Here is a 27,557-nt window from a genome sequence, read left to right as displayed (position 1 = left end):
ATCTCCTTGGGTACACAAGGTCCTTGCTTTTGTGTTTACCACTGGAACAGTGTTAACATCCAAATTAATGTGAATCTATGACCACCCGCCCTGAAACAAAGCAGGGATTGTGTGATGACTCATTGGCTAACAATTCATATGTGTGTGCTGGGTTACAGGAAGATATATAAAAATATTCAAAGCAGAAGCCCACTCACAATGACCATCACGTTAGGTAGAGTTTTAGCACTATTGTCATGCATAGCCCAAATAGGACTCTGTGTTCCATAACACCTCACATGCAGGCTTTATCTGAGACCACTGCATTATTGAGGTGTGTTATTGTATTTATTGTAAAACCACATTGGAATTACCAGTGTATTCTTTACACAAAGGAACTGAATGTGTCTCCTAACTAAAGTCTAACATTATTAATAGCTTGTGTCTGCAAAAGGGAAGGACAACTAGAAAGTTCCCAAGCCCAGCCAGTGTGGCTCAGTGGTTGAGCATTGATCCATGACACAGGATATTGCTGGTTTGATTCCTGTTCAGGGCCTAGGTTGCAAGCTCGACCCTCAGTTTGGGGCATGCAGGAGGCAGTCAATCAATGATTCTCTCTCATCATTGATGTTTCTATCTCTCTCTCCTCCTTTCCTTTCTGAAATCAATAAAAATATATTTTTTAAAAAGTTCCCAAATTAGCATCCTAATAATCCAGCAGTAATTGATGCTCATCAGTGGTTTGTTAGAAACAAATGCCTTTCCATATAATTAGTGCCCACAAGGAATGGGATGATGTGTGAATTTCAGCAGAGATGCATTTTATATCCTTTTTTAAGTGGGAGAGTAGATTTGATTACAGGGGTTACAGGGTAAGACCCATAATAGGTAACATTATAACTCTTCACAACAGAAAGATAAACAGAACCTCAACTGAGAAGCAGATGCCTGTTTTCCCCACTATAAGCATAGCACACAGAGCAGGCTTTATCAAGCCAACATATTACATTGCACATATATACACTTATATGTGCACAATGCACATATATTCATCTACCTACCAAAATAAAAAAAAAATGTGCACACTTCTATGGTGAAAATTTATTAAATAGTTAAAGTTTTCTTAGAAAATGTTCATTTCTTAGAGTTTAATCTCTCCACCTTTCAAATATCCATGTAAATCAAACTTTATATCATCCTATATAAGAAAAGGCTAATATGCAAATTGACCAAATGGCAGAATGACTGGTCACTATAATGTGCACTGACCACCAGGGGGCAGACACTCAATGCAGGAGCTGCCTCCTGGTGGTCAGTGTGCTCCCACAGGGGGATCACTGCTCAGCCAGAAGCCAAGCTCATGGTTGGTGAGTGCAGCAGCAGTGGGAGGAACCTCTCCCACCTCCATGGCAGTGGTAAGGATATCCAACTGCTGGTTTAGGGAGATAGTGGGCCTCAGCTGTCAGTCAGACATCTCCCGAGGGCTCCTGGACTGTGAGAGGGTACAGGCCGGGCTGAGGGACCTCCTCCCTCCGAGTGCATGAGTTTTGTGCACCAGACCTCTAATATACTATAAGAATCAATCCCCTGGATAGAGTTTTAAAGTAATATCTACATGTATAGTAATATCTTATATTCTCCCATGTGCCATAATTTTACTGTTATAATATTGAAACTATTTTCCATAGAAAAATCTATCTGCCATATGACTGACGAATGATCTAGTTAACAGAAGACATGCACTCTTTTAGAAAACCAGGGTCCAACTTAAAAGCTGTCTATGTCCAAGAAAAGAAAAAACCTAAATATTGTATAGTCTTAGGATTTTTTATAAATGCATATACATGTATGTAAGTCCATGGGAGTATATACTCATTAGTCTTTATAGCTATTATAAATTAAAATGTTCCACGGCAAAGTTACATTATAACATCAAGGCTGAGACTAGTCATGCAAAAATCGAAAGGGAAATACAGAGCTAAATCTGAGACCCAGGGTGACATTACCTCACATAAGAGCAACGAGAAGGTGACGGCTTTTAATTAAAATGGAGCCGCTGTGTCGTGACAGCACCGATTCGATTTTGCCTACCTGCCCCTCTCGGAAATCATAGGTTTAAAAGATGTAATTAACAGAAAATTAAAGATTCTTTTTTATTCTGGGTTCCTTCCCTTTCCCAGCCCAAGTTCTCAGCTGGTGTGGAGCCTTTTAAGTTGTATTTTAAGCCACAGGAGTCCGGGCCATTAATTAGCCCAGCAGGACAATGATCATGCTCTCTGATGGGAGCATCTGACCCTTCCCAGGGCAGGAGCCTCTGGCTGAGTAAAAGGCAGGGGACCTTCGCCCTTTGGACTTCCAGCTTTAATAAGCTGAAAGGAAGGCCCCTGCCCACTGTGGACATGTTCAGGGTCCTTTCCTTCTATTAGATGTGACCGGTCCACACAGTTGTGAAAGTGGGTTCATTGATGTGCAGCCTGAGGAAGTTTGGACCCCAACTAGAGCAAAATGAAAGGTCCCCACTTAAGTCAGCGACAAACCACATCTGCTACATTGGCCAATGAACATCCCTACACAGAACCTCATTTCTTTTCACTCTGTAACATGAATCCAATCTAAATCCCTTTACCCTAAATTTTAGTTTTTAATGAACTTGCACATCTTGCCACTTACCCTCTAAGTAGCCCTTCTTTAAATTTACTTATAGCATATCAAAAAACCTAGCCAGTTTGCTCCGTGATTAGAGCACCAAACAAAGGACTGGAGGGTCTCAGGTAAAATTCTGGTCAAGGGCACGTACCTCAAGGTTTCAGGCCTGATTCCTGGTGCTGGTTGGGGCTTGTCAGGCAGACAACCAATAGATGTGTCTCTTGCACATCAATGTTTTTCTCTATCTCTTCCTCTCACTTCCACTCTCTGTGAAAATCAATGGGATACACACACACACACACACACACACACACACACACACACACACACTGAGTGGTGACATTATTATGATCTCTGAATACATAATAACCTGAATGCACAATAATCTGGCCACTCTGTGTATATCCTAAATAATAAAGGCTAATATGCAAATTGTCCCCTTGACCAGAAGTTTGACCAGCAGACAGGCTGGTCAGTTGCCTATGTCTCCTCCCCCTGTCCAGGCTGGCTGAACACCACCCATGCATGAATGCATGAATTCATACATTGGGCCTCTCTCTCTCTCTCTCTCATATATATTTATACTGAGTGGCCAGATTATTATGTGTTCAGAGAACACAACAAAACAAAACAAAATAAAACAAAACAACAAGAAAAACAACAGTACATATTTGATTTTTATTACAAGAGCCTTAAAATAATCTCTGCCCCTCAGGAAAATAAGTTTTCTCTCCAATCATGTTCTCTCTTTTGATCCTTTATTTATTCCAAATTTCCTTGGTAAAGAATATTATGCATAAGTGGGTTTGTAGTTAAATGGTCCTCAAGAAACTGACCTTTTCTACTGAATTTGACCAGGGTCCAGTATCATGCCTCACCCGGTCCTGTTCACCCCTTGATTTTGTCTTTACTACATTTCCACCACCTCTCCACAGCCTCTTTTATCATGAAATCTCACCACCAGCGGTTTCTATGTGTAAACATGTCCCAAACTAGAAAATGGGGGACTATCTAGGCCCGCCTTCTGTTGGTGTTTTAAAAAATTGTTTCCTTGGTGCCTTGTATTAGTGACTAATTTTCACATTGACACATTTATCCAAACATAGCATCACATGTTTACAAACATCTTAGCTGGAATTAATTAAATCAAGGGATTTAAAAATAGCTATTAATGATGAACCTCATCCCATTATTTGGCAAATATGCAAATGAGCAATATTTTCCATTCCCTGCCTTCACTGATACACAGTGCTGCCACCCACTACATCTGCTATACTGTTACAGGGAAAATGGTTTAAACTGAGTCTATGTACAGTAGTTTTCCCTCTGGGGGAGCATTTGCAGAATTCTAGACCACATTCTGGGGGAAGAGCTGTAGGTCTTCTGGCCAATGTCTAGGACTGGTAAGGCCATGATTGGCATTACTAATGAATATATAATGGGAGTACTTTAATTGTACTCTGGGATTCCCTTGTTGAAATACCTCCTCAGGGGTTATACTGCAGGGACAGGATTTCTAGGAGACATTTAGTGATCCTAGCATGTGGCTATCTGGCCATATATTGTAGATATCCTATAGCAGTAACTTTGACCCTTTTTGTCTATGACCTATAGTAAAAGTACACTTACATATGACCTATAATAAAAGTACACTTACATATCAAGTCAGTTATAAACACACTAGGGGCCCAGTGCACAAATTCATGCTCCTTGAAAAGAACCGTGGGCTGTGAGGCTATGATGGGCACAGGGGCAGGTCTCAGCCCATCCTCCACACCCCTGCCCAGTCCCTCCCACTGTGACCCTCACTCTCCTGTCTTCAGGCAGCCCCATTCCCACTACCACAGCTCCCACATGTCTATGGCACCGGCCCTGCTCCTGCTCACACTCACTGACCCAATCATCCTACAGGAGCAGGGGAGTGTGGTGAAGCCCCAAGGGGTGATTGGGGCCAGTAGCCACTGCTCACACCCACTAGTGGTGCCAAGTGATTGAGATTGGTGCTGGGTGCCAGCAGCAGGTGCAAGCAGGACAAGCAGCGGATGTGAAAGGTGGCTGCTGGCCCAATGACCCCTCAGGAGCAGGTGAAGGTGGAGAAGCCCTGAGAGGTGATAGTGAGCCTGCTGCAGTGGTTGCGGAGTGGGGCTGGTGCCAGCAACAGGTGTGAATGAAGGCCGGACCATGGTGTGCAGAAGCAAAGACTTTTCAGTAACACCAGAGGCTTGTCCTTGATGACAGCAACCAGTGCCCCATCTGGTGCCCCCACTCACCTACTCCACCATCCCACTGTGGCCAATGCCCACTATATTCCACCTGCTGCTGATGCCTCCCATGTTCTGTGCTTGCCCCTGGTGGTCAGTGCATGTCAGAGCAACCAGTTGTTGAATTGTTTGGTTGTCCACTGTTCGGTCTATTTGCATATTAGGGTTTTATCTATATAAATAAGTTTATAAGCCAATTATAAACTATTGCAATGTATGATACACTTGGATATGCCTATTCTATTCTCTTATATGTTATTAAATGCAGGTCATAATTTGGAAATTGTTTCCATGGCCAATGAGCGGCCATTGCCTAGTTTAAAAATCATTGTCCTATAGGGTTGCAGTGATGAGGCTTACTCAGATCATGTTCATATTTCTTATCCTGTTTGATCATCACAGCTGTCTGACAGCTGTTTTTTTTAACTTTTATGTTAATATTCAATATTCTAAGAAGAAAATTACACATATCAGAAGCATACATTTCATTGTATCCATGACATTTCACAAATTGAACACACTCAGATAGCCAGTGCCCACAACAGGAAACTGACAAATGCCCTCACCTCAGATGGTTCTTTGTACACTTTTCAATTGTGCATTAGAATTGTGCCTACCATAATTGAGAATTTTTTTCCCCCTATGGGATCCTTCTAATCAGATACCAATAATTGCAGTATGCTATTATAAATCAATGTCTACTCATAGGACATATTAACTCTAGCAGCAACTTACAACCTGATTCATTTATCACATGCTGTACTTCATAAAATATACATATACACAGATAAACATGTACACAGATAAACACGTAAGATTCTTTTTAATTTCATCTCCTATCATAGGACTGGAATCAGCCACAGTTTCATGTATATGCTTGATTCCTTGCTACTTAGTCACTGTAACAGTGCAGATATTTTACAAACCAGTGATTCCTTTAACAGGGAGTTTATATTACCTTACTCTCACCTCCAATATGAATAAGGAGAGATTCAGAACATCAAAGGAGGGGGTGGCTCCTTTTGAAATGCAGCATACTCTGTCACAAACCTTCCGAAAGATAGCTAATCTTTATTAAAATCAAATCTTCAAAATAATGTGAAACTCTCTCTCAGGGCTTGCGTTATAAAATCCGGTTCAGAATAGATCTGAGACTTTTAATCAGCAGAAATATTCTTGCATGAGAGAAGGTAGAGTGGGTATGGATAAGATGCACTGTGCTTTCCGGGAACCATGCCAAGTGGTGACTTCAGGGGACCACAGTAAGGCCTTTTCTTGCTTAGCTCCCTGACAAATGGCATGCCTGCTTAATCAAGGCTAGGTGAAATGTGGTTGCTGCCCTTTAACAAAACTATAACGGAAGACAAAGGAGATAGGTAGTGGATGTGACCAGAAGGATAACGGGGCTTGTAGATAATGAGAGCTTGTAGGCAAATGAGAGCATCTCCTCCAGAAAGGCTAAGAATAAGTTGGGATCTAAATCCTATTTCATGAAAAGCATCCCCATAAAGGCCACCCCAGCCTTTCTTTCGGAGTGGTGCTTAGAAGTTCAAGTTAAAGTGCCTTCTCTTTGAGTTTGGACAGCTTGGACAAGAAACCTGGCTCTGCTACTTGACAGCTTTGAGCAAGTTTCTTAACCTTAGTAAGCCATCATTTTCTCATCATTGCGGGGCTGTAAATTCCATACCTTACCTAAAGGGTTTATTATAGTGCTTGACCCTAATAAACACAACACCAAAGCAAGGATATACACAGAAGAACTTGTGGTTACAAAAATGGAAAATGAAAATAAAATTTACTGGTTTATTAGAGTCGCTTACTATCTAATGAGGGAGAGGGTACTACTCATGCATAGGCGTAATTATAGAGCAACCTAGAGTAATGGCAAGAAGTCCCAGCCTGCAAAAGAGGTCAGGGGATTAATCAAACAGGTGTTTTATGAAGCTTAAAAAAACCAATTTATTTATCTATTATATCTGAGTCTCTTTCTCTAATTTTGTCTCCAAAATTATTAGTCTCTATTTTCTCTTAATCTTTCCACCAGAGAAAAATGGTAAGTGGGAAGTAAAGGTGAAGAGAGTTTTCAGCTGAGAGGCTTACGAGCTAATGAAGGTCAAACAGATTGAGTCCCTGGAGACGACACAACCAATCTGAATCTGGAAATGACTTCTGGGATAGCAATGATCAAATGCTGGTCTTCTTGTTGTTGCTAACCTGTTTTCCAGATAAGAACATGACCATGAGCATGAGTAAGAAGTAAAAATAATTGGAAGTATGAATATCATCCATCATCCACTACCCTTAGTCATGAATATTTAAAGAACTGAGTTCTGCCAGACTGGTGTAGCTCCGGGTTGAGCATCAACCTATGAACCAGGAGGCCAGGGTTCAATTTCCTGTCAGAGCATATGCCTGGGTTGTAGGCTTGATCACCAGTGTGGGATGTGCAGGAGGCAGCTGATCAATTATTTTCTTTCATCATTGATATATATATATATATATATATATATATATATATATATATATATATATAATCTCCCTCTCCCTTTATCTGAAATCAATAAAAAAAAATAATATAAATAAATAAATACTGAATTCTTAGCCAAAATATAGTTGTTATAGACTTTTCATGGTCTCTTTTAGGGAAGACACACTGTATTTTCTGCTTCTGCTTTTTATGTCTCCTTTTTACCCTCAGCAATGGTTTTTGGATCGCAAGTCAACAACAAGAAAGGGACAAAATCTTTACACACACCACAGGATCAATTACTTCTGTCTTCCTCTGTAGCTCCAGACAGATCATACAATCAATATATGGCAATATTTTCAAATCATACCATCTGAGGACATATAACTAGGAACAAAAATCTCTACTTAGGGTAAGGTTTATACACATAATTTAGGCAATTCATATATGTTTTTATTAATAATACTTTTACATTGCATTTCTCTTAGCTCACCAGCCTTTAAAGGCCAAAAGCCTGTATTTGTTATACATGTTAAGTTGGGATTGACATGCAAATTGGCTATTTCTTAGTTTTTTTAACCAGTCAGTTCAACTGATTGCCTTTTATTACCAGATGTCTCAGACTCTTATCAAAAAGTAGAGGAAAAGGAAAATATTGGGCATGCCATAAAGATGAACAACCAAATACAAAGGCCAAAGTAACAATACGAAACCTTCATTTGGTAAAATCTTTGTTGTCTAATATTTTATAAAAACATGCATGAGTACTCAGAAAGACCCACTAGTAAGGACAACTTGTAAGACTCTACTGAAGTGGGAAAAATCCCTTTCAATTCCTTATTTTTTCACCAAAAGTTCTCCTTTATTTTCCCCCAACCTCTGTGTTTTATCATGTATGCACCCTTTTTCAACTTCACACACACATGCATCACTGTTTGATCTTATTCTACCAGATGCTCTAAATTGCTCAGCACTGTTTTACATTTTCCCCAGAATACATGACAGGACTAATTGCCTCTAATTTTTCAATAATCCCTAATGCACCCTTCTTTCATTCAGAAATAAAAGACATTTTAAAAATATTTAAACTTGAAGAATTGTGGCTGATTGAAAAAATAATTTTTACATATCAATTTGGGAGCCTTATTTTCAAATTAATAGTTTAACTGTCATTGTCTGCAATATCAATAAAAAATGCAAAACAGCCAACAGAAATCAGATTAAAATTTGACATTTCACCCTAGCTGGTTTAGTGGATAGAGCGTCAGCCTGCAGACTGAAGGGTCCCAGGTTCAGTTCTGGTCAAGGTCACATGCCTGGTTGCAGGTAGGATCCCCAAGTGGAGGGTCTGCAGGAGGCAACTGATCAATGATTTTCTCTCTCATCATTGATGTTTCTTTTTAAAAAATATATATATTTTATTGATTTTTTACAGAGAGGAAGGGAGAGATATAGAGAGCTATAATAGAAACATCAATGAGAGAGAAACATCAACCAGCTGCCTCTTGCACACCCCCTACTGGGGATGTGCCCGCAACTCGGGTACATGCCCTTGACCGGAATCAAACCTGGGACCTTTCAGTCAGCAGACCGACGCTCTACCACTGAGCCAAACCGGTTTCGGCTCATCATTGATGTTCGGCTCATCATTGATGTTTCTATCTCTCTTCCTCTTTCTCTCTGAAATTAATAGAAATATATATTTTGTAAAAATGTTGACATTTCATATATGTGGAATTTCAAACTTTATACCCCAAGATTTTGAAAATCAGTAAAATTAATGTAACTGTTATATGGAACTAATAGAAACTGTGGATGCAATCATGAGGCAATTTCATTTTTCTCTCCCATTTAAAAATGTATTAATTGGGACTAGTTTTACTTCTGCCCCTAGATGAAAACTCTATTTATATTACACAAGTCACTGTGATAAATAATTGAAACATGCATAGTACATAATATTCAACATTTTGAAATTATATTAATATTAAGATTTTTACATTCCCAAACACTGGGCCAATTATTGGTGGGGAGTCTGTGACTGGGACATGGACTTGGCTGGTTTCTTCTCTATATTTTAACTTAGTCTTTCTTCTCCTCACTCATCTCCCTACTCTTAGTTCTGATTCTTTGATTATGGCTAGGAAAAATAAGTAAGAGGTAGGGAGTATAGCTCTTACTTGCCTGATATCGTCTTGAGTTGACATCAGTATTTTTGAGTTGCCAAACATCTGAAATTGACCTTCTCATGGTGGCTTTTCATGTACCTGCATTCTTTGGTGAGTCTCCCCTCTCCTCACTCTTCCATGAATTTGCCTGGCTGAGAGCTGTGCTTTCTTCCTTAACACACCCTCACTCTCTCCTCTGCTTCTGAAGTTTTTTCAGATTCCCTCTGTAAGCCATTTACTTCTGGAGGCAACCGTTTTGCATAGGATTGAAAATACCTTCAAGGCTTGTTCAAGAAACCCATATGTGTGGTCAAAATTTGGTATTTTGTCCTTGAAATTTTTAAGATGGGACATATACACCATCCTCCTAAGTTCTACTCTATCTGCCATTGGAGTCCTATGGTTAGTCTTGTGTTAAAGGGCAGAAATGCTTCTGCAATCTTTGGGGTGAGTGATGATACAACATAGTGCACTGACAATTCACTCAAAAATCCTCCTCTAATAATCTTGAAGTCACTCTCTATTAAGTTGTGGGTAAAACTACCCACCACATCCCTCAGGAATGGGACTCATCCGATAACTCTCTCTAAAGAAATCTTCATGAGCTTTCTCCAGTTCATTGCTGTCTTTGCTGTGCCTAAAAGATTATGAGTTTTGCAATCACTATTACCACCTCCATTGCAAATGTGTATCCTCTTTGGAATGTATCACCTCTTGTGTCTTGGTTCCTGTTGAAAAACCTCCATTTCAGTATTCTCTCATTCATAAAATAGCACATAGAGGTGTAGTTCAGTTAGTGATTTTATGACAATACAAAGAGGTTCTTCATTTTTTTAATTCAATAATGATTTGAGTGACTTATGTGCCAAGCATTAGTCTAGGCTCAGAAAATAAGAGTGAACCAGCTACAAAATGTCCTGCTTTCTACTCATGCAGCTTATATTCTTTTGAAGGTAGAAATGTGGTTTTAAAAAGAGAAAAATAAATAACTTTATTTCAGAGAAAGGAGATCAGTCACAATATGCAGGAGAGTACTGAGTCCTTTGATGGAAGTTCATGAAGGAAAATCTGTGAGAAAGTGAAATTTATACAGGAATTATTCAAAATTATTGAGAATGATGACTGAATCTCAATTGTAGAATAAAAATATGTACATTTTAATATACATAAGCACATCTGGGGAACTCTGAATAATATGCAATGGGAAATTTCATACACATTTCTGAATCTTCCTCCCTTAAAATGTGGGAAGAAACTCTCATCTCTTCTAGGAAATATTTCCTGATTTGCTCCAATCAGATTCTCTATCTTCCTCTACAGTGGGTCCCACCCAGCAGGCCTGCACTGGGATGTTTGTGACCTTGCATGAGGGCTCTTATTACATTTGTAGATTATTCTTAGTCTCTGCTAATGAGATGGCTCAGAGTTCGCTTGGAGTATCACATCTTAATCACTTGATTTCTGCAGACGTTTTCTTTCTCCAAATAAACTCTTCAAAGTGCCTGCTGCTCTGTGCTCATTAACCTGAGAATGGCTTCTCTAACTCTACGTTAAAAATTCTCTTCGGTGTCCAAGACTTCTGTTCTGATTGGGGTTCTCTAAGCATTAACAAAGGAAGAAGGACTTTAGACTCTTGGATGTGAAAAAACAAAAGTCAGTGACTAAATTTCCACCTGCAAGTAGATACCCATTTATATAGAAGTACAGACTTGACTCCTTTGCAATGTGACATAATTAATATCCACCCAGCTTCACTGTCTGCCTGATTCCCACTTAATGATTCTATGCTCAATCGGCTTTAGGTGACTTAAAGATAGCAAAATAATGAGTGAATGAGTAAAGAGATGAATATTCACCAACCAGAAAGTTGTGTTTTGTTTTTATTCTTATACTATTTTCCTACTTTTAACCCATGGTTGACTGGACACAGGCCTCATGATGAAGACAGCAGCCCTTATATAAATGTAGCCAACATAAGAAGAGAGCCAAATGTCAGCATAAACATCTACACATTTTTCTACTTGCCAATGGATGTGCGCTGAACCTTGACTTCCTGCTACTAGGTCAGTGGTCAGCCCCTGAGCCACCCAGCCAGGCAATAAGTGTAGTTTTTGATGTTGAAATTATCCTGAACAAATGAGCTTATTTTTAAATAAGCACTTACCAGAAGAAATACCATGCAGACACTTTGGGAACAACACAATATGCAAAGTGTCTTATGGGAACAGCTCATAGGGGGAACAGCCTGATGTCAAGGAATAATGATGAGGATTTCATGTCAATTTGTTTTTCTCCCAGCATCTAAGAGAATATCACTGGTTGCCTGCCATGTTTTCATTAAATGGCTGCTCAGTATGAAAATGTGGCCTTCATCAAGGAGCTTCACATTGCAAATCCACAGCACATTGCCATTTGCTTGCCTCCACCTTCAGTGAACTACTCAGAAGACTTTAAAGCTCGCTTCTTCATCAGAATCTCAACCTAGTGGGGGAGATGAATTATACTTGACTTGAAATTGTAATTTCATCAAAAGACATAACTATAAAAATTGGTATTATTTTGATCATATTAAATTGATATTGTTTTGATTGCTTTAATCTTTTTAAGTATTCAGAAGAGGCCCTTGAAGTAAAAAGATTCTAAAAATCTATAGTTCTACACAGGTTTAAGTGCCAAACACATGCAGGCCACTGAAATTTGTTAAACTTGTTCCCAGAGAGTTTTCAGTCACCTTGACCTGAAGAAAATGGGGAAATTTCCGGCATTTCCAGGTGTGACCTGAATGTATATCATTTCCAGGGTATAACAAAATCACTTAGGTTTTTCTTGGATACTCCAGGAAACTGAAATAGAATGAAAAATAAATGAAATAGCCTTCTTTAAAAACAATATTGGCCTTAGCTGGTTTGACTCAGTAGTGTGTCAGCCTGCAGACCAAAGGGTTCCAGGTTCAGTTTCTCATCAAGGGCACATGTACCTTGATTCTAGGCTCCTCCCTGGCCTGGACCCTGGTTAGGGTGTGTGCAGGAGGCAACATATTGATGTGTTTCTCTACATTGGTATTTCTCTCTGTCTTTCTCCTCTCTCATCCACTCTCTCTAAAAATCAATGGAAACATATACTCAGGTGAGGATTAAAAAAATAAAATAAAAATTAATAAATAAAGACAAGATTGGACAATAGGCAGGGCAGACTCTAGAAATAAATTTAGAGGAGGCACAGCCAGCCATAAGAATGAGGACAAGGGCCAGACTAACAGAGGAGGCACTATGTTCAAAATTTCAAGAACAGCAAGGTAAGTAAAGATGGTTCCTTGATGCGAATACTCTTGCAGGCTTCTGGAACATAGCAGTGGGGGAATCCAGGAGCAGATGATATTTGAACAGCTGCACTGGTAGATGGCAGATGGCAATTTTTGGTTTCTCTTTTCATCATTCCAATATGCAATCCCTAAGCAAATATTCTTGACTGCCCCTCCAGAACGACCCTTAATTTTCTAACTCTCTGTATTCCTACTGCTGCCTCTCAAGATCAAGCCATTTCCCAGATGCACTGTTGATCTACTATGAGTCCCTTTGTATATGTATAAAAACTGATTCATAGTTGATCTACTATGAATCAGTTTTTATACATAGCCAGGGTAATAGTTTAAAAGTCAGAATCAGGCTATATTATTTTTCAATAAGAAATTGCAGAAGCTTACCATTGCATGTACAATGAATTACAAATGAATTATCCCCCCTGGCCTACCAGGCCTAATTCTCTGTAGTGAGTTGATTGGTGACTCTCTGAGAGAAATGTCCACATGCTAACCAATGAAATGTGGATGTGACCTTATTTGAAAAAAGTGATCTTTGCATATGTAATTAAAGTAGAGAATCTTGAGATGAGATCTCTCTGGTATTATCCAGATGGGCATAAATACAATGAATTCTTATAAGAGATACCCATGGGAGAGACACATGTAGACGGGAAGAAGACCATGTGAAGAATGAAACAGAAGCTGGAATTATAGAGCCACAAACCAAGGGAAACCAAGATAGAGCCAGCAGAGCTGGAAGAATTCTCCCGTAATGTTCTAGAGTGTCCTGCTATCATCTCACTTTCAGACTTTTGACCTCCATAACTGGGAGAGAATAAATTTATATTGTTTTAAGTCATCAAATTTGTGAAAATTGTTCTGGAAACCAAAGAAAACTAATACATTCTTCACTTACATCTTCTACTCTTCTGCTTGTCTATTCTATTCCTATCAGACAAACCTATTTTTACCCTTATCGTTCCATAGGTATAATGTTCTTTTTGTCTTAGTCTGCTTGGACTTCTATAATAAAATACCACAGACTGGGTAGCTTATCAGCAACAGAAATGTATGTCTCACAGTTCTAGAGGTTGGCAGAAATCAGGATGTCAGTAGGGTCAAGTGAGGGCCATCTTCCAGGTTGTAGACTCTTAGTTGTGTGTACAGATAGAGGAAGGGACTAGGGTTCTTTCTGAAGCTTCTTTTATAAAGGCACTAATCCCATTTGTGAGGGCTCAATTCTCAGGATTGATCACCTCACAAAAGGCTCCACCCCCTAACACCATGACATTGAGCAAAAGGATTTAACATGAGTTTTGGAGGGACACAAACATTTAGATGTCAACACACCCTCAAAGGTGCTCTGTCTGCCTGAGACATTTTTCTCCCATATCTTTTTATGTCTCAGTTCTTTCTTTTTATTCTTGAACTTAAATGTCTCTCTCAGAGGGGTGTTCATTGACCAAATCAGTATAATATTCCCCCTCAGTCATTCCCTGTATCATCACTATTTTATTTTTATTTCAATACTTATCTCTACCTGATAGTTTCTGGCTTGTTTATTATCTGTCTAATCCCTAAAAGAGAAGCTCCATGCTACATTCTTCACTGTCTGACTCACTGCAGAATCCCAGTATCTAGAATAGCATACAATTAATGTTGAATAAGATACATATCAGAAAGGTGCTGGAGGAGTTTAATGTGGTCATATTGGATATTTAGAGCAAGCCATGCCCTAAGTCATTGAGGGCCTAGGATATTAGATATGTTATAATGAGAAAGATATACACTCAGTGAAGAGAACAGAAATCCCACAAGAGTATCACCAATAAATATGAAGCCATGGTATTAGATCCAAACTGGTAGCATTTCCCAAAGTAGACAGAGCATACAGTATAAGCTAATGGAGCATAAGATGAGAGCTACATCTGAAAGCAATAAGATCATGAGACTGAATATGAGTATTAGGCTAGAGAAGATGACCAGGATTTGTTCTGCCTGCAGGTAGAGGTACATTGGTACATTGCCTACTCTTAAATGAAGAGAAGGACTAACAACATTGGGGAGAAATCAGGTGTGGGCAATATGAAGCAAAGACTGGAACTTCCAATTGCTTTGGCAAGGACAGTCTTGGAGTTCTGATAATCTAAACATAAACATTTCTAGGGAACTAGATTGAGGGGACTAAATTCTTCCCAACAGGGCCAGGATTCAATTTGAATACAATAACTTTAAAATGATGCTGCATCCTGCAGCATTAGAACCTAGAAGAGGCAATGGCTGGCTGACATTGAGTACCACATTATCTAATCACAAGAGCTGGGCAGGGTTAGCATTCTTGGTGATTTCAGTATTCAGCCTTTTGCACCCTGTCCACCTTACCACAATTTTAGAAGCTTAATGAAGACTTGCTAATTCAACTAAGAAATTTTAAAAATTCATATTATTTGAAGATATTTAATATCATCTGATATTAAAAGTAAACTATTGGAGAACATCATGCTAAGTGAAATAAGCCAGTAAATGAAAGAGAAACACCACATGACCTCACTCATTTATGGATAATAAAGATCATTATAAACTGATGAACCAAAAGATAGATATAGAGACAGTAAAGCAACAAGCAGACTGTCAAATTATAGTGGGGAGGGGAGGGAGATCTGGGGGAGATAAGAGATCAACTGTGCCAAAACTGGTTTGGCTCAGTGGATAGAGTGTAGGCCTGCAGACTGAAAGGTCCCAGGTTCAATTCCAGTCAAGGGCATGTACCTTGGTTGCGGGCACATCCCCAGTAGGGGGTGTGCAAGAGGCAGCTGATTGATGATTCCCTCTCATCGATGTTTCTAACTCTGTATCCCTCTTTCTTCCTTTCTGTAAAAAATCAATAAAATAAATTTTTAAAAAAAGAGAGATCAACTGAAGGACTTGTATGCATGCATATAAGTACAACCAATGGACACAAAACTCTGGGGAGGGAGGGCATGTATGGGAGGAGGGGGACAATGGTAAGATATGTACACAGATAATAATTTAATTAAAAAAATAAAAATAAAAAATAAAAAAGTAAACTAAGAGGACTACCTGTTAGATGACCAGGAGGTCTTAGAAATCTCTGAGCTAGAACCACCTTCTTAGCAATTTTCCACAGGTTGGAGAGTGCCCAGTGTAGTAACTTTGTAGGTCTTTTTGACTTTATCATATCAGTAGTTTAACAACCGCTTCAGAGAGGGGTGGGAATCTTATTTTGAGGCTTGCAGCCATGTTATAGATCCCAGAGATAGGGTCTTTTGCAGTATCAGCTCACAGGGTACACGCTTGTTTCAGAAGTTATTTCAGCATTTTTCTTCCCTATGACTTTCACACAGGTTCTCTGTTGTTATTGTTCACCTTATATTTTGAAAGCAAAAGATAATCAAGTTGAGGAAGGCCTAGTGTATGCTTGTCTGTGTGGCTGCAAATGTGGAATAAATATATATAATGCAGAGTGGCTAATATGTTGTGCTATTTATCTTCATTTGGGAGGAGAGATAAGTCAGCTAGGACCATGCCAGTCCTGATTCATTCTTCATCACTGCACTCATGAAGATAAATGCCACATTTACACAAACCACAGCTATCATGTGTTCTTTCGGACCAGAGATCAGATGGGCTAAAGCAGGAGGTCGACTCATGTCATTATTTGAAAAATCAAGGACACTTTATAGCATCTCCTACTCCCACGCATCTTGATCACCAGTGTTAAACTAGGGTACCACTAATGGCTGAAGAGATATTTAATTAGCATATATATTCAGCCATGTCTACATTCAGATATTCACTTCATTTTAATTTTTTTACGAAATGTTTATTTCCTGTGTTTGCTCAGCACAGCATCCTGCAGTGGCAATGTACTGATTAATAGGATATAGTCTTGGTTCTCACAAGGTGGTAACTGGCATAATCAAGAGGATATTATGGGAAAAATGATAAGCAAGGGTTAATTCTCTCAATGCGCATACCAGATGACCAAAGAACAAGTCAGAATAGAACTAGTGAGAAGTAATCATTTCTGAGCAGCTATGTTAAAAGAAAATGTCATGCACACATTAGCTTTCCATGATTTGCAAAAGGCTGTATCACTGTGCTTTAAGGCTATGACTGAGCAAGTGGGTAACTTCTCTGTTTTGTACTGAATTACATGTTCTGGCTTTGTTTCACTCCTCCCAGCCCTACACTAGAGTATATTAAAAACTAGGCAGAGGGATAGGGAGATTAAATCATATAGTAGCAACGGCATATAAACCACATGCAGAAAAGCTGAATCTAAATAAACAGCTTAAAAATACAAATGGCTCAATAGGACCTCTAACTTCCCAGGGATTTTTCCATGTTTGAAATAAACGCATTCTTACATAATCACATGCTTAACCTCAACAGGGAGACCAGATTGATTTTTCAGTTAAAATTTCAAAGTGGTACTGATTAAGACTTTGCTCCTTATAGTTATTGTTTATTGTTCTAGAAAAAACCCAAGTTTGATTTGGAAAACATAAAATACAGGGTGTCCCAAAAAAATGTATATACACACTTTAACAGCTGAGAGCTCCATTTTGAAAATAAAATGTATTTTAATAAACAATGCCTTTATAATTATTCAAAGTGTGTGCATACATTTTTGGAGATACTCTGTTGTTTCTTTTTGAGAGCTTGCAAAAATGCCAAGCTAGTTGGTTTACTGGCACCACCTCATTTCATGAACAAAAAAACCTTCGGCTCTGAGGGAGCTTTACAGACAAGGGAATTGAAGGCTAAAAATATCATGGAACTTGCCTAAGTCACAAAATCACTACATGTAATGTTGGGATTTAATTAACATACATTCTGTATGCTATCACATGCTCTGACCTAGGATTCATCATCATCTCCATGTTTATACTCCCCCTTTTACCCGTTTTTCTCTAGAAAAGTTCTCAGGGAGGCCCTCAACTTCTCTTGCCTTTTGTTTCCTTATCTATATCATTGGACCACTGATAGGCGCCATCAAAAAATTATATGAACTCTATGTCCTGTGACTTAATGTTGTTGGAGACAAAAATACATGCATGCACACATACATACATACATCCACATTATCTCTAGCTGTGAGAAATGTTTGAAGGAGCAAGAAAGCAGAGTAAAGGGATAGAGAAGGATGGGGGAAAGGAGCAGTTATATTTTAAGCAGCAGAGCTGAGGAAGATCTCTCTGAGCAGGTAGGTTGGTGGAAGTGAAGGAGCCAAGCCTACAGATATTTGGATAAAAGAAGTACCATTGCCATGTGCCTATATAGCTACAGCTCTGTCTGGGTGAAGAACATTCTAAGCAGAAGAGTCAGCAAGTACAAAGTTTCCTGAGGAAGCAGTGTGCTTGGTGTAGAAACAGCAAGAGCCAGTGTGGCCACAGTGGAGTGTGTGTGAGTTAGCGGTTTCAGGGATAAGTAGGAGGGATGCAGAACAAAGAAGCAAAGGTCATCCTAGGCAACCAGGTGCACTTTAGCATTACTCCACGTGATGTGGAAAATAAATACTGAGCAGAAGAATGAGCGTTATCTGACTTTGATTTTGATAGAACTCCTCCACTATACAGAGAAAAGACTGAGGTTGGGGCAGTAATAGACACCAGATATTAGATCTGGCTTTGGAATAATTCAGTTATTCACAGAGATAGAATGGACTAGGGTGCAGCAGTGGACGGGAGGAGAAGTGATGGCACTCTTGATGTACAGGATTTTCGAATGTATAGAAAAGTGGTAAGGTGCAGAGTTTATAGGATGCAGAAGTGGAGATGAAACCAAAAAGTGAAGTTTCTAGAGGACTTTAGCCTGAGATCCTAGGAGGATGGTCCCTGGAATAGTGTTTGGCACACGAAGGAGCTTAGATTACTTGGTTGAATAAATTAATATGTGAATTAATAAATTAATATGTTGCTTAATTTGCTGTTAGAAAAGCCTTTGTCAGGGATGGAGGTTGAGTTAGAATGGAGAGTTTCTTTTGGAGAGGTTATTTCTAAAGCCTCCAACTGGAAGTCTTAGATTTGTGGGTATATATCTGTGTTGCCAGCTTTAGATGTTTATATTTTTGGCAGTCTTTAGTTTGCAGTGGTGTTTAAAGTCACTATGGGACCACTTTAAGAGTAAGTATAGATACAGAAGAGCCCCTTAAGGGATCCCAGGTGCACTCTAAGGTTTATGGCCCAAGAGATAAGGCAGAGCTAGTGATGGAGGCTGAGCCTAGTGACCAGTGAGGTGAAAGGAAAATGGAGAGGGATTTTCTGGGAGCCAAGTGCAGGGAGGACAGAGTGGTCACTAGGTCTAATGCTGCTCATTTTTGCCTAATATGGGAAATGAGAATTGGCTACTTGATTGAGCAATTGACCTAAGTGTTCATTTCCTGCCTCTTCTTTGTCCCTTTTGCACACATTACTCATTGCCTTGCTCTCACATTATTATAAATCCCAGGCACATTAACTTATAACTCATATTTTATATGCCCTATTGAAGGGTAGTTAATGGTTCTTGAAACTGAGATTTGAGGAAACTTTCCATAAGACTAAGTTAGCTTTTTTTTAAAAACCAATGACAAAAAAATCCACAGATCATCTCAGAAATAAAATTTAATCTTATTCTGTTTTACTTATGGAATAACAATGATACCCATCCATGGTATATTGCTTATAAGTTTATGAAACATTTTGACTTACATTATCTGTTTCACACAAAACCATGTCACACAGTAAAACACTCACAGCTTCAGAGCTCCACCACCTGCTAGCAACTCCTTGAAGGAGTCAACCATAGACACACACTTCACTCCTCCTCATCCCTTGAAGATTTTAACACCTGCCTCCCTGTTGTTCTCTGCAATCCTGCTCCTGATAGAATTCTTGGTGATTTCAATATCCGTGTCAGTCCCTGGGTGTTGATGACTAATTGCATGGGCTTTTTCTGGCTGCTCTTGTTCACGATTTCCCCTTTTTTGAAGCCTGCACCAACTGCATGTCTAAGCTGTAAAGATCTGTATTTGTTGGAATGAAAGATTGTTCAGTTTACTTCATTATGCTGTGCAAAATGCCAGCTGAATCTCTTCATGTTTCTTTGCTGCAATTACTCTGTGGCCCTCAAGATCAGATTCTAAATTTTAATCTGCCATTGCCACCAGAGTGTTAGGAAGAGAATGGGGACAGAATGAAGAGTGGGTAAGATGAGAAGATGTTCATATCTTTCTTGGTTTGGGATGTGGGGGAAAAAACAATTGGAGTTTGCAGCAGAAACCAATGTCAAACTCTTAACATGTCATTTGACCTTAATAATTCAGATAGTTCTGCTTAACTGTTTCTTATCCATATTCAAAATATATGATCCCATTTGATCTTCAGAGATAGTTTTGATCAAGACACTGAAACAGAGAGCATGGGACTTGCTTAAGGTCATGCATCTGATAAATCAGAACCAAATATAGACTACAGATCTCCTGACACCAATTGTATTTTTTATTTGCATTAAGTAAATTGCATTACATTATGCATTGTTCAAAATGGTCAGTGGTTAAAATGGTTGCTTTGGCTTTCTTCCCAGGAGAGTGTTAAAATACAGTTGTGATTCAATATTATTGTCACCAGTGTTGTCTGTGGTGATGGTGGTGGCTGCGGATAGAGAAATACGCTGAATTGTTCTAATGTATGCTTTTGTGTTGTTTTTTTTAGATTGTCAAACACGTTGCCTGTTTATGCATGGAGACCACAATGGAGAGCTAGGTGGGTGATGATTCATGCTAAATCTTTCCCGCAACATCCTGAACACCACAGCATCGGCTAGTGGGCAGTGGCTCATTCTCATTATACACTGTCAACTCCAATAACAGTGATTGGCTTTGCCAGCATGAGCAACTGCAAACTAATGGATTAAAAAAAAAAAGGAGGCTGCAATATAGTAGAAAAGACATATGTGGAGTCATATATATATATATATATATATATATATATATATATATAATTTTTATTTTTGCAAATTCCTTGTTTGTTTCTCTTTGCCAGTTTAGAAATAGCCTTCATGTTCCCAGCTCGGCCCCAGAGATATCTGTGTCCTGGGATTCCCTTCTCTTGTGAATGCCTCCTCCTTTAGTCATACTTTAAGGGCTAAAGATGTTTTAAAGGTAGTGATGGCTCATAGTTGAAGCTGGATTAGTGTTTCTCCTGTGGAAATATTTCTGGAGCTCCCTCCTCACCACAACCTCCCACCACCACCCTCCAGCCAATCATGCCAGATACACAAACATGCTTACCCTCCACTGTAGCACATCATCCATGGGTGGTATTTTTATCCACAGAGAGGAGATAGGAGGCAGCAGGCAGAAGCACTGACTTTTTGCTCTGTGGTTTATGATCAAGTGTCTTTTTTTTCTCCATTCCATTATCATCTCCTGGAAGGCAGGGCCCTGGGTTTATTTTAGTGTAGTACCTATGAACCATAGTTGTCCTGCCTTGAATATTTACCAAAAACATTAATGCAGACCCTTTTAAAAAGTCCATAATTAAGTTGTGAGTAGGGTTTAATCTGGCCTTCTTCATCCCTAAGACAGTGCCTAACACACAGTAGGTTGACACTACCTGTTTGTTTAGTGAAGGAACAAGGGTTTGAATGAGTCCATCCTTCAGATGGTACCTTGTGGCTAAATTAAAGGCAAAGTAAACCCTTTCTAATTAGAGACAAAAAAAATGATGATTTATAGTATTTCCCTTCTCTCTCTCTCTCTCTCTCTCTCTCTCTCTCTCTCTCTCTCTCTCTTATCTTTTTTGGAGGGGGAGGGGGCCACCAGAAATAATGCCCTAAAAGTGGTTGTTTATTTTGGAAGGCAAAAGCTAATCAGAATCTGTTTTCTTTATTTTTATATTCAAATGTCTGTATAACAGCAAAGCACCAGAGACCTATTCATTGCTCACAAATGATCTATGAGGTAATAATGCGCTTGCATTTCCAGCTGTGCTGCATTTTGGTGCTATCCTGGGTTTAATTGAAAATATGCTGTGACCTTGGTTTTGTTCACTGGGCATGGGGGGTGTCTAATTGGCATGAGACCTCTGAAGAACTCCCTTTTACCAAATGCTATTTAGCTAATTTGGGGTTCACCTTCGGGAAATCATGTGTGAAGTCCTATAAGTTCAAGATGCATATTATTTGCATGCAAATCACATGGAGCTAATAGTTCTTTTTTAAAAAGAGATTAACTTTTTACTTTGCTATACCTATTTGTTGAATTCTACATGCTATAAGTATGATAATAGTGTTGGCCCAAACAGTCTCATGTTTCATCATAATTAAATAAACAGCTTGTGAATTGCAGTCCAAAAGATGTCTGTGTTCCACTCTTAAGGGGTTTCCATAGGAACCGTGGGCAGCAAGTTTTACTGACATTTATTAGACTTGAGGCTATATGCAGCATTGATATCTGTTTTTTTTTTCCTCTGTCCCTCTGTGCATATGTCTCCTTCTCTTCCTTTAACCCTCACAATCCTCTCCCCACCTCAGTCCTTCCCTCCCCCTCGTTTTCCTCCTCCCCTTCTCTTATGAGCAATGAGGAAGTAATTTGGACTCATTTAGATTTAACAAATGCAATAATACTAAAATGAGCTCTGATACTTAAGTGTAATTGTGTTATTAGCTGGAAATGTTTTTCTTCAAAAACAAAAGAATTGAGAGTGAAGTTTACTCGAATAGCACAAGCTGGCAAAAAGGATCCTAGTGGAAAATTTGCAGTCTACATGTCACAGTCTACATTCGTATGCGACAACAGCTTTTCCTTCATTTAGTCAACCCAGACTGATGTTTCTCTTCAGTCCTAATTTTCACCATAGTTTTTATGCTGACTATATTCCGAGAGAAAAGATAAGTTTATTTAGAGGAGAAAACATACTCTATATATTGTATGCCTACTGTAGGCCAGATATTTTGCTATGCAATTTCATTTAAGTTGTCTTAGTTAATCACACCAAATATACCGCCAGGCAGGAAAATGAATTTGGAGCTGGTGGTTAAAGTTTAGTGCCCCTTCTCCCCAAACAGCTGTCTTGGTAGAGTGCTTTAATGCTGTTTTAGTTTTTCAAAGAAAAAATGAATATAAAGCACTTCTAAAAATGGACTTGTATTTGGATCAGTGATGATAATGTAGCCAGTAGTGATGTTTTTCTCTATCCCTTTAAAAATGAGGAAAATAAGTTGCCAAAAGAATAAGCCATTTATCCAAAGCTTAAAGTGTGTACATGCAGTGCAGTGGTTAAAATGGGTCAATTTAGATAGATGTCGGATCAATTACTGATGGTGTGATTTGGGGTAAGTGATTAACAGAGCATCTAATTGAAGGATCATGCAGTTGTGATGGGGAATTAAGTAAAATTGTATATGTAAAATACTCAGAGAGTGTATGTCAGCTAGAAAACCATATTTATTTATTTTTAGCTGTTCCTTTGCCTTCTGAATTATTTTGTTTTTAGTATGGATTTAAAGTAAAAAAAAAAAAAAAGATTGATCTTTAAAATGTATCTCATACTCATAGTTTAAAATGATCTCCCAATTCATAAACTCTCAAGGTATCCTTAATAACTATGATAAAGGAAATACAGGTAATATCACACCCATTTTACAGGTTAGCATAACGGAGATCCAGAGTGTCATTGACAAGCTTTCCCTACAGTGAAGAAAGAAGTTGAAATTTTTACGTAGGTCTCTAGGGTTCTAATATTAAAACTCCCAAAGTTCTTCTTTGGGTCCTATGTCTGTGTGTTTTAAAGCAGATTTTAATTCATATTTATCATTATGGTGAGAGGAAGAAACTTTGGGCAGGGAAGAAGAAAATGAAATAGGGAAGAGATACTTACAAAATCTGCCTCTTGGAGACCTGTTTCTAGGTGGTTCCCTTACGATTCAAAGGGACATGTACAATTACAATCTCAAGCTTAAGGGCAGATGAGGCATTGATTTTGTATAGCAATACTAGAGTGTTTCTGGTTAGAGAAAAAGGATGGGATGGAAAGGAAAAAAAAAAAAAAAGAAAACTCAAGTCAGGTATTAGTCAGAGATGTTGGTGAGCACCCAGAGAATACAGAAGTGAGTGTACAGTTAGGATAAGGGTGTGATGGGGCATGATTGCTGGAGAGTGTGATCATGAACACACACACAAACACATATACATGGATACATCCACATATACATAGACACATATATAAAGGATTAATCTGAATGAGCATGTCCTTCAATTATTATTTTACTGCCTCAAAGAGCTTATACTAGGAGATACAATGTTAACTCTACCATTTTTATTTGTTGTAAGTTTAGGCTTCCTTTATTACTATAATATGCATTCTGTGTTATCTTTGAAAGAATCCCCATAAACCTCTTTCTTCATTTTATATTAATTAGTTAAAAATAAATAATATAATCCCTAAAGCCACTTACCCAGACACCCAGGAATAGTAGCAGTCACGATGTGCTGAAAGCATATGAATAGGTCATTCATAGCAGGTAACCACTCTTTGTTGTGGAAGTTCCTTCTTTTGCTCAGGATTTCTTATATATGTTATGGGACACATAGCTTCATTGCCAGAGTAGTGAGTCTTAATCCCTTTCTTATTTCTTAGATGAAACAAATTATAAATATACATTTTAATATTTTTTTATGCCCGAATGGATCATCTTGGTAAACTTGGCACTGAGGTGAGCGGCTAAGAAAATAAATATTTCTCGATACTCCACAGAAGGGTCAACACATTTGCTTTGTAGAGGGGCAAAGAGTAAGTATTTTAGACTTTGTGAGCCATATAGTCTGTCACAACTGCACAATTCTGCTTTACTGTGATAGCAGCCTTAAATAATATATCTGTGGATGGATGTTTAAGTGTTCCAATAAAACTTTATTGAAAAAAAAAAACCACAACAAGTGGTAGGTTGAACTTTGTTTATGGGCAGTAGTTTGCCAACAATTGATCTTAAAGTTTTGTTTACATCTCCACCTACCTTCCATGTCTGTTCATGTGGCAATTATATCTTAAATGATAGGGCAGGGAGTATAGGAGTGACAACCATATCATACTCTTCCCTCATTTTGTGTATTATACTTTTTTTTTGTCACACTTACTTTTGATTACTTTTTTCAGTATTTCTTTAGCATAGGAAGAGCATATGTTCTGTCTGTACTATACAGAAGGGTACAGAAAATTTAGGTGTCTCTCATTAATGACGCCTAGCATCTATAGGATCCATCTTTCTTTCTGTTGGATTATTCTTTCTAAAATGCATCATTTAGATAATAAAGAAAGATGGTGGGAGAAATAACCAAGAAATAAAATTTAATTATTTGAACCAAGGAAAAGGTAGTTTAGTAAGGCCTAAATAGGGCCATTCATAGGCTCTCCTACTATCTTATCCCATTAAGGTACCCTAGAGGACTTAGTTCCTTATTGCTCTTCATGTGTATTCCTGCTTTTTGTCACGATTTACTTTTAGATATACTGCATTGTAGGCAAACAAATGCAGGAAAATAGAAGTTCTTCCTTTGCACAGTACTGTGTTAACTGAAGCTTATTCATATTGCAATTGAGTCCTCATTTTACAAGGTTCCATGGTAACTGAGTGCAAATCTGTTATAAAAGAACTGTGCAAAAAGGACTCGGTTCCAATGTGAATGAACTATGGTTAACACTGGCACCACGCAAAATGAGGACTGCCTTAAGCAAATAAATAAGAATCCAATTTCCAAATGTCCTGCATTGGCCGTATAATTCCCTCTTTTGTGGTCATTAAGGGGAAACAAGGAAATCACTGATTATAGTCATTTCCATTATCTGACATGTCATCACCATGGCTTCCTCATTATGCAATGTTAACAGTGTTGAGGTTACTTGAAAGCATTTCCAGTTCTAATTAGGAGGTCATCCCCACTATCTGCATTCTGATTAAGTGACATTGCCTGGAAACCACAGTAAGAGTCTACTCTGTTTCCTTCCCTCGCTCAGATCTCATAAACACAGACTCAATTAAAGAGATTTTCCTTATCAGGTTTTTATGGGTCGTTTTTGTGAATTTATTAAAGGCATAAGTCATGCTGAAACTGGAAGGCAGTGGCTCTGAGACCTTCAGTGGGAGCCAGGTCTAGTTGAGCAGCACTTGATCTGATGGGTTAGGGAGTCCAGAGTAAATAGAAGTCAGAGCATCCAATTATGGGTTGGGAGCTAGTGAAGTATGAAGAAGTCTCATATAGAGGGAGGACTGCAGAACAGAGACATGGACTTCTTGATGGCATGTCAGTTTATATTTTAGATAAAAAGCAAAGCCTAGTTCAGGCCCTCATCTTTGCATACCTCAATTATTAAAATAATTTCTTAGCCGACCTTTAGTAAGCCTTACCATGTATTCTTCCCTATCTATTCTCCATGTTATTGCAAATGTCCTTTTTCTTAAGCATTCTTCTCATTGTCTTATTCCTTTCCAAAAAAAAGGAGAAAAATCAAGTCCCTACAACCCATCTCATGACTTTATATAGAATCTTACTTTTTTAAAATAAATATTTTATTGATTTTTTTACAGAGAGGAAGGGAGAAGGATAGAGAGTTAGAAACATTGATGAGAAAGAGACATCAATCAGTTGCCTCCTGCACACCCTCCACCAGGTATGTGCCTGCAACCAAGGTACATGCCCTTGACCGGAATCGAACCTGGGACCTTCCAATCCAAAGGCCAACTTTCAATCCACTGAGCCAAACCAATTTTGGCAATCTAACTTTTTTTGACAATTTTTCACAGTTCTGTTACTTTACTTTTTATTCCCTCTATCCCACTGCTTATATCTGTTCATAATAATAGTATGCTGTGTCTCTCTCTGCCCTATACTCATGTTTATTTTCATACATTTCTCACCATGACATGCCCATTTTCCAATAAGCTCTCCCCCTTCTCTCTCTCTTTCTTCTCTCCTTTAGTGTGTCCTCCTAAAACTGTTCCTTCTTCTCTAGCATCTTCTGCTATATTGTAATTTCTTGCCCCTCTACACTGTGAGATTTATGGGAGACACCTGACCCCAAGGGTCAAGAACTGAGCACTGTGCTTGACACTTAGTAGGCTCTAAGCAAATTTTATCAAGGGGATAAATGCTTGTGTTTTTCTTTATCTTGAAATGTTAGACCTTTTGCTTATCCACAGTACATATCCTACTGAATCTCATGTCTGCATAGCCTTCACTAACTATGCAAAATTTCCCTTTGAACACCAGACTATTTGTAATTATTCACATCACCATGTATACATTCACTTAATGTAGCCCTTTGGCATTGGTTAATGACTCAGTTTTTTTATGTGAGGCTTGTCTCAGCAGTGTTTCAAACAATCTATGATGGGGAGTTACCAACTCAAAGGAGTTTTGATATAAAGTTCACACAGTGTTGGTGAACACACATGGAATGATATACTATTAGAACTGAAGTGACTTTCGAGATTCTTCTCAGCACTCTCCAGTTAAACGAATCCCAGGCATGTTTAGTGCTTTCTGGTCACTGTTAAGGAAATGAGAGCTTTGCACACTTTAATGATAATCAGGGAAGAGAGTACTTGTTAAAACACTGGGAGGTACTTTTAAAAACTCTATGTATGTGGTATTTATTCTCTTCAGATGCCTTGCAAAGCAATTTAAATTGCATTACTCATTAAAGAATCCATATGCCTTTTGGGTGCTACTG

The 27,557-nt window shown here is 38.6% G+C and overlaps 1 protein-coding gene across 4 annotated transcripts in view; it reads left to right on the top strand.

The window, feature by feature from the left end:
- Window positions 1-27,557, top strand: part of LRRC4C (leucine rich repeat containing 4C) — a 707,813-nt gene that overhangs the window by 663,991 nt on the left and 16,265 nt on the right. For all 4 annotated transcript variants that reach the window (XM_045577671.1, XM_036427214.2, XM_036427215.2 and 1 more), the window contains one exon: window positions 20,541-20,591. The gene's annotated coding sequence lies outside the window, so the exon portion shown is untranslated. The remainder of the gene's footprint in view (window positions 1-20,540; window positions 20,592-27,557) is intronic.

This window comes from Pipistrellus kuhlii, unplaced genomic scaffold (genome assembly GCF_014108245.1).
Source record: "Pipistrellus kuhlii isolate mPipKuh1 unplaced genomic scaffold, mPipKuh1.p scaffold_m20_p_9, whole genome shotgun sequence".
In the NCBI taxonomy this organism is placed as follows: domain Eukaryota; kingdom Metazoa; phylum Chordata; class Mammalia; order Chiroptera; family Vespertilionidae; genus Pipistrellus; species Pipistrellus kuhlii.
This window is presented reverse-complemented; position numbering and strand designations above follow the sequence as displayed.